At 35.5% G+C, this 13836-nt stretch overlaps 1 non-coding gene across 1 annotated transcript; it reads right to left on the reverse strand.

The window, feature by feature from the left end:
* Positions 1-13403: 13403 nt before the first annotated feature.
* LOC115873949 lies at positions 13404-13567 on the reverse strand. The gene has a single exon (XR_004048717.1). It is a non-coding gene; the product is annotated as a U1 spliceosomal RNA (small nuclear RNA).
* Positions 13568-13836: the final 269 nt, after the last annotated feature.

A 13836-nucleotide genomic window follows, 5' to 3' on the forward strand; every position in this document is an offset into this window, starting at 1 on the left:
AGTTGAAATACCCATTGAAATGTTTCAGGAAACTGAAGCATGCACTCATGTCTACCAGGAAATTTGGAAGACAGATGCCTGGCTAGCTGGCTGGAAGAAATCATTATTTCCAAATCCAAAGAAAGGTGAACCAAAAGAGTCCTCAAATATAGAATGATATAATTGATAAACAGACCAGTTGTGTAGGGTAAACCTGATGCACAAGACATCTTTAGAGTATTGAAGAGCAAAGATATTACTTTGAAGATGAAGGTATGCCTGACCCAAGCCATGGTATTCTCCATTGCCTCATATGCATGTTGAACATTGAATCAGGAATAACAGAGAAGAAGGGATGCATTTGAATTGTAGTGCTGGAGAAGAATATTGAAAGTACCATGCACTGCTAAAAGGACAAAGTAATCTGTGTTAGAAGAAGTAAGGCCAGCATGCCCCTTAGAGGCAAGAAAGGCAAGACATCTTACACAATTTGAACATATTGTGAAGAGAGATTAGTTCCTTGGGAAAGCATCATTTTTGGTATAGTGGAAGGACAGCATAAAAAGAAGGTCCTCAAGGAGATGGACTGATATGTGGATGTATCAATGGGCTCAGGGATAAGAACAATTGGTTTTATGATGCAGCATGGTACAGTTTTTCAGTTTGTTATGCTATATGTTTGAGCAATAACAACTGATAAAGATCAAGGAGTACAGCCTTCATTTTGAATTACATGACAATGTAAAACAAACCAAAACAAAAAATCTATCAACTAGACTAATAGAAAACTTATGATAAATAGAGAAATTATTTAAATTGTCAGGGATTTTATTTTACTTAGGTATACCATCAACTCCCGTGGAAGTAGAAATCAAGAAATTATATGATAGATTTCATTGGCCATGCCTGTTGCAAAGGCCTCTGTAAAAGTACTAAAAGGAAAAAAGTCACTTTGAAGACTGGGATCTGTCTTATCCAAGCCATGGTATTTCCTATAGCCATATATGCATGTGAATGCTGGATAATGAACAAGAAACACTGGAGAACAATTCAGGAATTTAAATAATGTGTGTTTGGGAAGAATTGATTATACCATGTACTTCCAAATGAAACAGAAAATTTGTCTTGAAGAGTATAACCAGAATGCTATTTAGAAGCAAGGATGTCAGCAATTCATTTTTTATATTTTTGACATGTTATCAGTAAAGAAAACCTTCAGTGAGATGAATTGACACCATGACTACAATGGCTTAAACAAATTGTGACGGTGCACAATTTCAACTAACAACAGATAATCCTAAACCAGGGTTTAGGGAGACCTTATGTGTTATGTTATTGTTAGGTGGCATTTATTTGGTTCCAACCCAGAGGAAACCTAAGCACAATGGAGTGAAACACTTCCTGTTCTTGTGCCATACTTACAATTGTTCCTGTGCTTGAAGCCCTGGTTGCAGCTACTGCGTCAGCTCATCCCATTGAACATCTTTTAATTTTTGCTCTGATTTACCAAGCATGATGTCCTTCTCCAGGGAATGATCTTTCCTGACACTGTGTCCAAATATGTAAGATGAAGTCTTGTTACCCTTGCTTCCAAGAAGCACTTCCTTCTTTCAAAATATATTTATGAGCCCTTTTGGCAGTTCCTGCAGTCCACAATTCAAATGCATTAATTTTTCTTTGGTCTTTCTTAGTCAATGTCCTTGCTGAATGCTTATGAGATAATTGAAAGTACTTAAACTTGCATCCAAAGGAAGTAACTTGACTGTTTTTCAACACTCCAAATAGGTCTGGTCCAACAGATTTGTCCAGTGAAACTTGTCTTTTGACATGTTAATTAACTGCTTCCAGGGACATTAGTTGTGATTCCGAGCAAGAAGAAATACTTGGCAACATCATTATTTTCTCCATTTATCATGATGTTAACTATTTGTCTAGTTTTGAGGATTTTGATCTTCTTTACATTGAGTTGTAAACCGTACAAAAAGCTGCAATTCTTGATCTTCAAGAGCAAGTCTTTCAAGTCCTTATTTCTTTCAGCAAGTGACTTTGTGTTATCTGCATATCACAGATTGTTAATAAGCCTCCTCCAATCCTATACCATAGCCTTCTTCGTATAAGCCAGTCTCTGAGATAATTTGCTTAGCATGCAGATTTAATAAGCTTGGAAGGAGGATACAACCTTGATGCATACTTTCCTGATTTTAAACCATGCAGAATTCCTTTGTTCTGTTCACACAACTTCATCTTGATTCATGTTCAAATTCCATATGAACACAGTAAAATGTTCTGGAATTCCCATTCTTCTTAAGGTTTGTTATGAACCATAGAGTTGAATATGTTGGCATAGTCCATGATACACAAGTAAACCTCTTTTTGGTATTCTGGGCATTGAACCAAGATTCATTCTACAGAAATTATGTCTTTTGTTCCATATCCTCTTCTGCAACTGGTAGTAAAAAAATCTACAGCCAAATATCACTTGTATGCGACATTAATGATGCTGTTCTATATTTTGAGCATTTGATTGGGTCACTTTACTTTGGAATCAGTACAAATGTAGATCTTTTTCAGTCATTGGCCAATTTGCTGCCTTTCAAATTTCCTGGCAGACTGTTAAGTGCTTCCAGTTCTTCATTAGCTTACTGAAACATTGCTATGGGTATTCCATTAATTCCTGGCGTCTTCTTGCTGCTAATTCTTTCAATTCGGTTTGTACTTCTTCCTTCAATACTATTGGTTCTTGTCCATATGCTACCTCTTGAAATAGTGGAATATCTACTGCTTCTTTTTGGTTCATGGACTCTGTGTATTATTTCCATATGTTGAGTTATGCAGTGGAATAGCCCCATTGGACTTTCTTGCCTATAATATTTAGCCAAACATCCTTAGACTTTTATTTCCATGGAGCGCCTCAGCAGATTTTTACAAAACAAAACTACGGCTAGCAGTCTATGGAAACCAGTGACCCACACTCCCTTTAACCTTGAAATCAGCCGTTGGAGTAGTATTTACTCTTTAGATACAAGAAAACATTACAAGGAAGCCCTCCCACCTCCATTGCAGCCCCAGCTGGTTCTTTTAGAATATATTACTTCAAAATCAAATTTATTTTAAAATCATCTTATTTTTAGATTTAGTTTAATTCACTCTTTAAAAGGGTTGTCTAACTTGCCTGATTGAATAGAGAATATATTATTTCAATGTAATCTGTGTTGTTTCTACTTCAATACTTTCCATGTGTTTAACCAATGATCTAGAACAGTCTGGAAGAAATAATGAAATAATAATATAGAAACAAGAAAATTATATATATCCATTTCTAGTGGGAAGGAAATGGAAATAAAAAGTTAGGGAATTATCTAGGCAAGTTATAGCTAACAGATATTCATACATTTAAAGCAATAGTTTTCCCTACGCATTATACATAATAAAAGTGACAGGAAAATACATTTTAATTGTGGTCTCTCTCATTATTTCTTTTCTTTTTTTTAACAGTTTTGTTAGTTTTTTTAAACATATCATACAATTCAGTAGTTCAATCGGATCAAGTAGAGTTGTACAGTCATTACCACAGTCAATTTTTGAATATTTTCTTTGTTCTTGTCCTCCTTGTTATTAATACCCCATTTCCCCCAACTTTCCCTGCCACACCCCAAGAAACCATTAACACAGTTACTGATTCTATAGAATCACTCATGTGGAATTTCATATTTGGAAAAAACACACAAAAACAGAAAGTAAAGACACACAAAAATCTAATAACAATAACAAAAATAGAGAAAAGCAGCTGAAAAGAAAGAAAATATTAAAAATAGAACAACGCTAAAATGGGTCTGAAGGAAGATTAAATGAGAAGATGTTTAATTTTAGCCTAACTATATCTGCCATAATCCACTTTCCAATGCAGAGACTATTCACGTCTCTGGCCTATGCTCAAAGGTGATTCACTAGAGACTTAATGCATATGTATTTCCCCTCCTCTTTTCTCTTTAAAACCATTTTATCAACTTAATCCAGACATCATACCACACTGTAGTTCAATCATAGTAAGTGGTGTTTTACAATCGCTACCACTCTCAGTTTCAAACCATTTTCTTATTTCTTGTGCTCTTCTTGTCCATCCACCTACCCAGCCATACTCCCTAGGATCCTTATTGTAGTTATAATCTATATAGATTTTCCTATCCTAAGTTTCATATCCCCCAACCAAAAAAAAGGAAAATTGTGTTTCAGAGAGCTAAGAAAGCTACAATCAATGACAAACTTTGAACCCCAGTCGGGTGGGAAAAAACCCGAAAATATTAAAAACCAGATCAAGGACAAAATATATTCAAAGGGAATAAAATGGCAATGTTTTAACCATCCAAGTCAATTTATCACTTTAAACATCTATAGTCTTCTCTACAATATTCTCATGTGATGTTATTCTCATCCCTTACTTATGGCTAGATGTGATTTCCCCCTCACCATTAAGTTTCCTATAGCCTAATTTAAGATACACTAAATATTTTTAAATAACATGGCAATAAGCAAAAACGAATTCATATCAAAGCATTACACAATGATAAAGAGGATGCAAAATAGATAAGTAAAGTTACTATTAGAACTGGAAAAAGAGCAAAGACATCTTTACTGTTTGGATAATAATCAAGGTAGTTGTTTTCAACTTTGGGATTTATCTGAATCAACATTGCCTTCCTAAAAAGTGTTTGAAGATGCTTCCTGAACATTTGCCTTTTGAACAAATTTCCATATGCTTCTGACTATACTAGTTAGGTAAAAGCACTTTAAGGAAGTGTATCTGTTTAGAGAAAATGATTTTTCCCTCATTCTGTAAATTTTACATGTTCTAGCTAACTCCAAACAGTTTGTTGAAGTGAATTTCTTATCTAAACATAGAAAAGAGGCACACTGTACTCTACTGGATGAGCTAGTATTGCCTCACAGGAAAAGCTTTACTATGTACTTTGAAAAATCAACCACTGAAAGCTCTATGTAGAACATTTCTATTCTGACACATATGGGTGATCATGAGTAGTAATTGACTGGATAGAAACCAGTTATTAAGTGCAATTTCCTACAAATAGCCATTGTAAGAATGTTATGAAATTTTTGAACTTGCTCTTTTCCTATAATTTTATTTGTAGGTGTAGGAGTGACTCTATTTACAACTCTTTCAATGCTCAAGGGGCCCTGAGAACCTATAATATCATATCATTTTTACACCAAATAATAACTTGCTATAGGGTTTACTTCCCCAAACTCAAAAGTTTAATCCATTTAAGGTTGAAAAAAAATCTAAGTCTTTTAAATAAGTTGTGTTTGTAAAGTACCATAAAAGATTTCTACACATAGTCATAAATTTTCTTATAAATAAATGATATCCCATAAAAATTGTAGAGTTTAAGGGAAAAACCATAGTGTAAATTGGTTTGTGAACATAGGACAGTACTATATTATTTATTATTTTTTAACTTTCAAAATAATTTTCACACACTATTTTAAAAAAATCATTTTATTAGGGGCTCATACAACTATTATCACAATCCATACATATATCAATTGTGTCAAGCACATTTGTACATATGTTGCCATCATCATTCTCCAAACATTTGCTTTCTACTTGAGCCCTTGGTATCAGCTCTTCATTTTGTCCCCTCCTTCCCTGCTCCCCCATGAACCCTTGATAATTTATAAATTATTATTATTTCATCATATCTTACACCATCTGACATCTCCCCTCACCTACTTCTCCACTGTCCATCCCCCAGGAAGGAAGTTATATGTAGACCTTGTAATCTATTCCCCTTTCTCCCTCACCTTCCTTCCACCCTTCTGATATCAACACTCTCACCACTGGTCCTGAGGGGTTCATCTGTTCTGGATTCCCTGTGTTTCCAGTTCCTTTCTGTGCCAGTGTAAATCCTCCGGTCCAGCCAGATATGTAAAGTAGAATTGGGATCATGATAGTGTGGGGAGGAAGCATTCAAGAACTGGAGGAAAGTTATATATTTCATCATTGCTACACTGCACCCTGACTGACTCATCTCTTCCCTGTAGTCCTTCTACAAGGGGATGTCCAATTTCCCACAGATGGGCCCTGGTTCCCCACTCTGCACTTCCCCTCATTCACAATGCTATGATTTTTTTTTTTTTTTTGTCTTTGATGTCTGATACCTGATCCCTTCTATGCCTTGTGATCTCACAGGCTGGTGTGCTTCTTCCATGTGGGTTTGTTGTTTCTCAGTTAGATGGCCCCTTGTTTATCTTCCAGCCTATAGGACCCCGGATTCTATATCTTTTGGCAGCCGAGTGGGAGCCATCAGCTTTCTTCACCGCATTTGCTTATGCACACGCTTTGTCTTCAATGGTTGTGTTGGGGTAGGCTGGTGTGCTTCTTCCATGTGGGCTTTGTTGCTTCTTAGCCAGATAGCCGCTGGTTTATCTTCAAACGTTTATGACCCCAGACACTATATCTTTTGATAGCCGGGCACCATCAGCTTTCTTCACCGCTTTTGCTTATGCATCCATTTTGTCTTCAGCGATTGAGTTAGAACAGGCTGGTGTGCTGCATATACTTTTAAAGAAAATAAATCTTTCCTAGGGCAGTTTTAGATGTACAGAACAGTCAGAGTAGTTTAATTTCCATACACTCTTCATTCAGATTCCCTTTCTTTAACATCTTCATGAAGATAACATATATTTTATGCTTACTGAACCAATATAGATTTTTTAAAAAACTGAAGGTCATAGTTTAGTCAATGTTCCTTTTCTGATCAAGGATTCCACATAGCATATGATTTCATATCTTCCTATGCTTCACTTAACTGTGAATATGATATTTATTTTCCTTCTTTTTTATTTTTTGATCACTGTGGAATTTTTTAATATTAAGGACAAGGTATATCGCATACTTTTTATGCTGAAAAAATTACCAGAGAAGCTGGATTATGTGAAGACAAGTGCTACATCAGGATCGGAGGAAGTCTTAACAAATTATGATATGTAAATGATGCAACCTTGCTTGCTGAAAGTGAGGAGGAACTGAAGCACTTGCTGGTAAACTTCAAGGATTGTAGCCTTCAGTATGGATTACAGCTCATGTAGGCAAAACCAAAATCTTCATAACTACACCAATAGGTAATATCAAGATAAATGGACAAAAATTTGACGTTGTCAAGGCTTTTATCTTGCTTTGATCCACAATCAATGTTTTTGGAAACAGTGGTCAAGAGGTAAAAAATGATGTATTGCATTAGGTAAATCTTCTGTACAAAACCTTTTTAGAAAAGCAAGGTTGTTACGTTAAGTACAAACATGTGCCTGAACCAAGACATGGCATTATTTATAGCATCATATACATGTGAAAGTCGGACTTGAATAAGGAAGACCACAGAAGAATTGATGCAGCTGAATTGCGGTGCTGGAGAAGAATGTTGAAATTACCATGGACTGCTAAAAGGACAAATAGATCTGTATTCGAAGTAAGGCCAAAATTCTCCTTAGTGACAGTAATGCTAAGACTTCGTCCTACATACTTTAGACATATTGTCCTGAGATACTAGTCCTTGGAGAAGGACATCATGTTGGGTAAAGTAGACAGGTGGTGAAAAGAGGAAGGCCTCAACAAGATAGATTGACACAATGGCGACGTGAATAGAGTCAGTCATAAGAATAATTGTGAGGATGGCACAAGCCCGGGCATTGTTTCATCCTGTTGTGCATAGGGTCACTACGTTCCAGAACTGACTCAATGGCCTCTAACAGCAGCATTTTGCACAGTGTGGAACAATTGTCATTTCAATGTTTCTCACAAAAGTATAGTGCTAGTATGGATTAAAGGCAGAAAGATCACAAAGTGAACTGTCATTTTCACATTTTTTATATTAAAGGTGATTCAATGATGTATCATTATTATTAACCTTGAGTACCTGGTTGTGTGGTGTTTGTCAGTATTTTGTATTGAAGTATTACTCTCTTCTTTACAACTATCCTATTTTAATGACATTTTTTATGTACAATTCATGCATAAGCAATAAGGAGTTACAAGGCTCCTCTTTAAGAATAGAGTATCTACATAAACTATTTTTAATTCTTAATGAGAGATTTACATATTTCCTTCTTTTTTATTTCATTGAGGGCCTTCCACTTTTTTTTTTTTTGCCACCTCTCTACTTTACCATGCCTGATGTTCTTCTTCAGGGACTGGTCTCTCCTGACAGCATGTCCAAAGTGTATAAGATGAAGTCTTACCATCCTCGGCTAATAAAAATATTCTGGCTGTACTTTCTCCAAGACAGAAGCATTTTTAGCAATCCATGGTTCTTTTGATATTCTTCACCAGTACCACTAGTCAAATATGTTGATTCTCCTTTGATCTTCCTTAGTCAATGTCGAACATTCACAAGTATGTGAGGTGATTGAAAATACCATGGCTTTGGTCAAGCACACCTTAATCCACAAAATAACATCCTGTGATTTATTAATTAATAATAATGTGTTTATATTTGTCAGAAATCAAACATACTTATCTTTTATACTGGCTTATAATTAAGTATGATACCATTTGTTGTGGAGTCCTGTTGGAATAATGGATAACAAGCCAGTTAACCCCAAATTCAGCAGCTTGGAATTATCAGCTGCCCTGAAGTAGAAAAATGAAACTTACTACTCCCATAAAGAGTTACAATCTGGATAACACACAGGGGCAGTTCTATTCTGTCCTATAGGGTGCCTATGAGACAGAAGCAACTTTATGACAATGAGGTTTAAGGTGCCATTTGTTGTATTGAATTGGTTTTTCTATTTATTTTATTGTGGTAAATATATAAAAACTCAAAACCAAACTCACGCTCATCAATCACAATCTTCACATGTACATGGAACAATTCATGAGTTATTATAGATATGTTTACAGTAATTATTATTACTATTAATTTGTTGAAATTGTTCCACCTTTGAGTGTTGAATGCTCTTTTATATGATTGTGCTAGTTAACATTTATTGTGCCAACCTGACCAATAAACACATGTGGGGTTAATTGAAGGGCAGTTTGATTGAAGGGCAAAAAGATAAATGGATTGGTGAGCCTTGCCCTTTTAGTTCTCTTGTCTCTTGCTCTCTGATAGTTGGACCATTGTGCGGCTGCCTTAGCTAGTTCTCTGCCTCAGCTGGCAAGGTTTACTTCCTGTGAGACATCCCTGAGGAGAAGCCACATGGACCTACCCTAATGCAGCCCTGGGTGCTGAAGAAGCCGTGTGGAGACCCCTGCCACTGCTGAGATGCTTACACCACCACTGGATTCAAAGACTTTCTAGCCTCTGGCTTGTGATCCTCCTACATTCAGTGTCATTGTGTGTATTTTGTGAGTTTGAGGAGGACTTTGTAGATCACTGTTGGACATATGGGTTAAGTCAGACTTATTGGCTTGGACTGGACGGTGTTAGGATGCTTTCCGAATGTACACTTACCCTTTATATCAAATTCCTTCTTACATATATGAGTTTCTGTGGATTTTTTCCCCTAATTTATCCAGACTACCACAATGATGCTCTGTTATTTTGACATATACCTATCATTAATGTGTTAGGCTGGGTTGACAAGAGAAACAAATTCAGTGACACTCATATATGTGTAAGAAAGAGTTTTATATCAAGAAGTAATTATGCATCAATTAAACATCACAGCCCCATCCAACTCAAGTCCATAAGTTTGATACTAGTCCATAAATCCCTCTTCAAACTCATACAGTAATATGCAACGATGCAGAATGCAGGAATATCACAGGCTAGTGCTTGCAAAGTCTTGCAGATCCAATGGCAGTGGATGTATCTCCAAGGATGTGAACGGTCTCAGAGTCTCTCCACAGGAAGGTGAAGGCAGAGAGAAAGGGGGAGGTTTCCAGGGCCTTATGAGAAAGCCTTGCCCACAAGTCACCATCAGGCTGTGACCTGGTTAACAGGCTAGACTCCACCCCTAATATCTTATATATCAAGTTGACATGATATTATAAAGCTATTTGTTTCATTTTTACTTTCAGCAGTATATTATTTTCTGGTCCCAAAATATGCTTCATAATCATTTTTTTGGTTATTTTTGTTTTTGAGGACTATTTTTTTCATATCAGAATAGAGCAGCTGTGACTCAAAGTACCTCTGGCTCACTTGATTTTTAAAGTCTTACTGAGCTATAATATATATGAGCTATAACATATCATAGAATTCAATTGTCTAATCATATTGAAAAGTGCGTGTAATCTTCACTACAATCAATTTTGGAACATTTTTTTGCTGTTTACTCCTAGATTTTCCTCTCCTAAACTCCGCTTCTATGCTTCTAGATAATTATTAATCCAGTTGCTGTCTTAATTATTCCATGCATATTCACCTCTCTATATAGAGAAACATACAAAATGAAGACAAAAAGCAAAAAAACTAAAAAACAAAACCAATCTTGGCTGTACCTCTTACTGTGACATCATCACAGTAATAAAGAAAAACAAACAAACAAACAAAGAACAATTGCAAACATCCCTCAGTAATCCAAATACGTAGTATACCAGGCATCAATCAGGGAAAATTGGAAGTCATTAAAATTGAATAAGACATAAAAAGTTCAATATTTTTTGCCTTACCAAGCTAAAATGGACTGGTTTTGGCCATTTGAAATAGAAAAATCTGAATTCTCAATGTTTATTCTTTGAATATAGATATTTTTCATACTAAATTTAGATTTTTTATTTTTTTGTGCAACGAGAAATTCAGGTGTAATCATGTTGCATTCTTTGTCAAAAAGAACATTGCAAGATCTATCTTAAAATACAATTCTGTCTGTGATAGGATAATATCTATATGCCTATGAATAATACCATTTAATACAACTATTATTCAAAGTTATTCATCAAACACCAAAATCAATAATGAAGAAATCAAAGATTTCTATGAATTTCTTTGATCTAAAATTGATCAAATGTTCAATAAAGATCCATTGATAAGTCTTGTGAAGTTGGAAATATATAAAAAGAACCAATAATTGGAAAATATGTCCTTGGTGATAGAAATGAAACAGGATATCACATGATAGAATTTATCAATATGAGTGACTTCTTCATTGCAGATATTTTTTTTCTATAACATCAATGGTGACTGTATATGTGAATATTGCCAGATGATATACACAGAAATCTAAGTGACTACCTAAGTGTATATATATGTCAGAGAAACTCAGGCTTTTTTATCTAAACAAGGTCAAGTGTCAAGTGTGGAACAGATGATCAACTGCTCATATGCAAGTTGGATTCTAATGTAGAACCAAAATAACCTTGAGTATATTCCATCTAAATAGCCCACCTGACTTAAATACCATATTAATTTTTTTTTCATAAATTGAACATTAATGACAAAACACCAGATGCATTATGGGATGACATCAATAATATCATACATGAAGGTTAGAAAAGAAAGACGTAAGTGGATTGGAAGAGACTCTGAAACTTGTTCTTGAATGTAGAGTAGCCAAATCCAATGAAATAAATAATAAAATAAAAGAGCACAACAGAAAATTATGAAGAGAAGCTCATAAAAACAAAGTTAAGACATTATAATTAAATGCACAAAGATCTATAGTAAGGATAAAAGGGGGAGGGGGGAGAACATACTCATCATAATTCAAACACAAAGAATTGAAAGAAATACTAACCTCATTTTGGGTTTATATATATATTTGTGTTTTTATTCTTTGTGTGTTTTGTTTATTTTCATGATGGGATTTTGCTCCAACCCGCATGAACAGAAGTGTAATCACCTTCTCTGAGATGGACTTGTCTCTGTCTTACCTTAATTTTATTGTATAATGTCTCATTCTGGTAGGAGTGATTAGTGATTTGGAGTGACTTTGGCACAATGTTGTATGGCAGCAACTGAATGCTCTTCTCTCGCTCCCCTGCATCTTGAGTAACTGGCCCTAGCTGAGGTGAGGTATCCCTTGACAGAGTGCTTCTTTTCTTTACATATCTTATAATTTGTAAGAATCTTATAGGATTAAACCAAATACTTAAAATCGCACAGATATATTTGCTTATTCCTTATGTCAAAAATTTAGAAGATCTAAGGATATATCAATTATTTAGAAGAAACAAAATTATCACAAAGTTTTTAATTGTTTCTAGAAGATAAACTCAAATCCCAGATTGACAGCAGTAAGTAGAAGCTTTTGTGCTTTCTTTTGTTTCCAAGGGGTTGGGTGGCAGCTTTTATGACCTTACATAAGGATGTAGAATGGAACATAATTTTATAAATGAACATTAGTTCATGAAGGAATTTCATTTAAAATCCAAATGATGTCAGTAATGTTGCTGTATTATTGAGTTCTTTTGTCCTTTATTATAATCATTAGCCACTTTACATTTTAATTGCATTACATGAAATGTTAATAAGAAGTGATTCAGAAGAAATTGTGACCTTTGAGACCTTGGCTATTTAGAGCATTTGCTATTGATTCTCAGAGCTAATCTGTACAAAGGATAATCCATCAGCTATGATAGGCAAATTTGAAGATGTGAAGTGTGAGTTTAAATGCTGTTCTATGACTGCCAACTAAATGTATATTGAGTGGAGGAATTACACATTACTTCCTTTCAATTCTTTTATATCTAAATGACCATTGCCCATGCTGCTAATCGCAAGGTTTACCAGTCATTCTTCAGAAGAAAGAGGAAGTCATCTGCTTTCGTAAAGAGTTATAGCCTCAGAAACACTATATAAGGTCAGTGTGACTCAGAATCAACTCCATGTCGGTTGGTTTATGAGTATGAATGGATTCAATAGTTGCGGGAATATATGTTTTACTGACTTGATTTTCAATCATCATACAGATGCATACAATATATTTTAAAATATGTATATGTTTATCATTTATTTTAGTATTAAAGTTATATGCACAACCAGAAAAGATATTGAAAACAATTTAGTATAAACACCTTTCAGATGGTAGAAGATAGATGACTGATTTTACCCACTTGGTGCACTCATTAGTATTTTCCACTCAACTAACGATAGAAATGCCTATTTGAATACATACATATTTCCATGTTCTGTGCTTCCCTAGGAACTCTGGTGGTATAGTGGTCATCCATTGAGCTATGATTTGCAAGATCAACAGTTTGAAACAATCAACCACGCCTCAGGAGAAAGAAGCAGCTTTCTACTCCCATAAAGAGTCATGGACTTGCAAAGACACAGGGACAGTTCCACCCTGTCCGACAGGGTCAGCATCGACTCCGTCTCCAAGGGCTGTTTACATCATATGACATGTCCCCATATGATGTAAACAGCCCTTGGAGACGGAACTAAGGAGATAAAACCCCAAACCTCACTGCCACGGAGTCATCTATCTTCTACCAGTTTTATTGCTAAGATAATTTTTTTAAGGGGATAGAGCGAAGGCAGTCCCCCACTACCACAAATTATGCAGTTGAGTTTCCTACATTTGGGGAAATTGCAGGGGTCAGCACACCTGCAGTGCAATGGGTGAGCCTCGCCCTGGGAAAACCACATTCGTGATCCTGGTGTCTCCCCTGCCAGGTAAGTATACTGCTAAGATAATTCAGAAACAAGATAGTTTGAAATGTCTCTTTGTTGTTGTTCTTTTCCTAATGAAGTGCCAGCTCTCTATTTCCTTCACATCATGAGGTCTCTAGTGGAGGAGAGGTTCCTTCCTCACTGCTCCTAACACACACGTTAAGAGTGAGATCTATTCTCTATGCTCTGATGAAAATCAACGACTTTCTTGGCTCACCCAAGCATTTATTTTTTAATGACATTGCCATTGATACAATACTGCAAGAGTCTACTTTTGAGT

Source organism: Echinops telfairi, unplaced genomic scaffold, assembly GCF_000313985.2.
Source record: "Echinops telfairi isolate 266 unplaced genomic scaffold, ASM31398v2 ScPeMD7_7469;HRSCAF=8507_1, whole genome shotgun sequence".
In the NCBI taxonomy this organism is placed as follows: domain Eukaryota; kingdom Metazoa; phylum Chordata; class Mammalia; order Afrosoricida; family Tenrecidae; genus Echinops; species Echinops telfairi.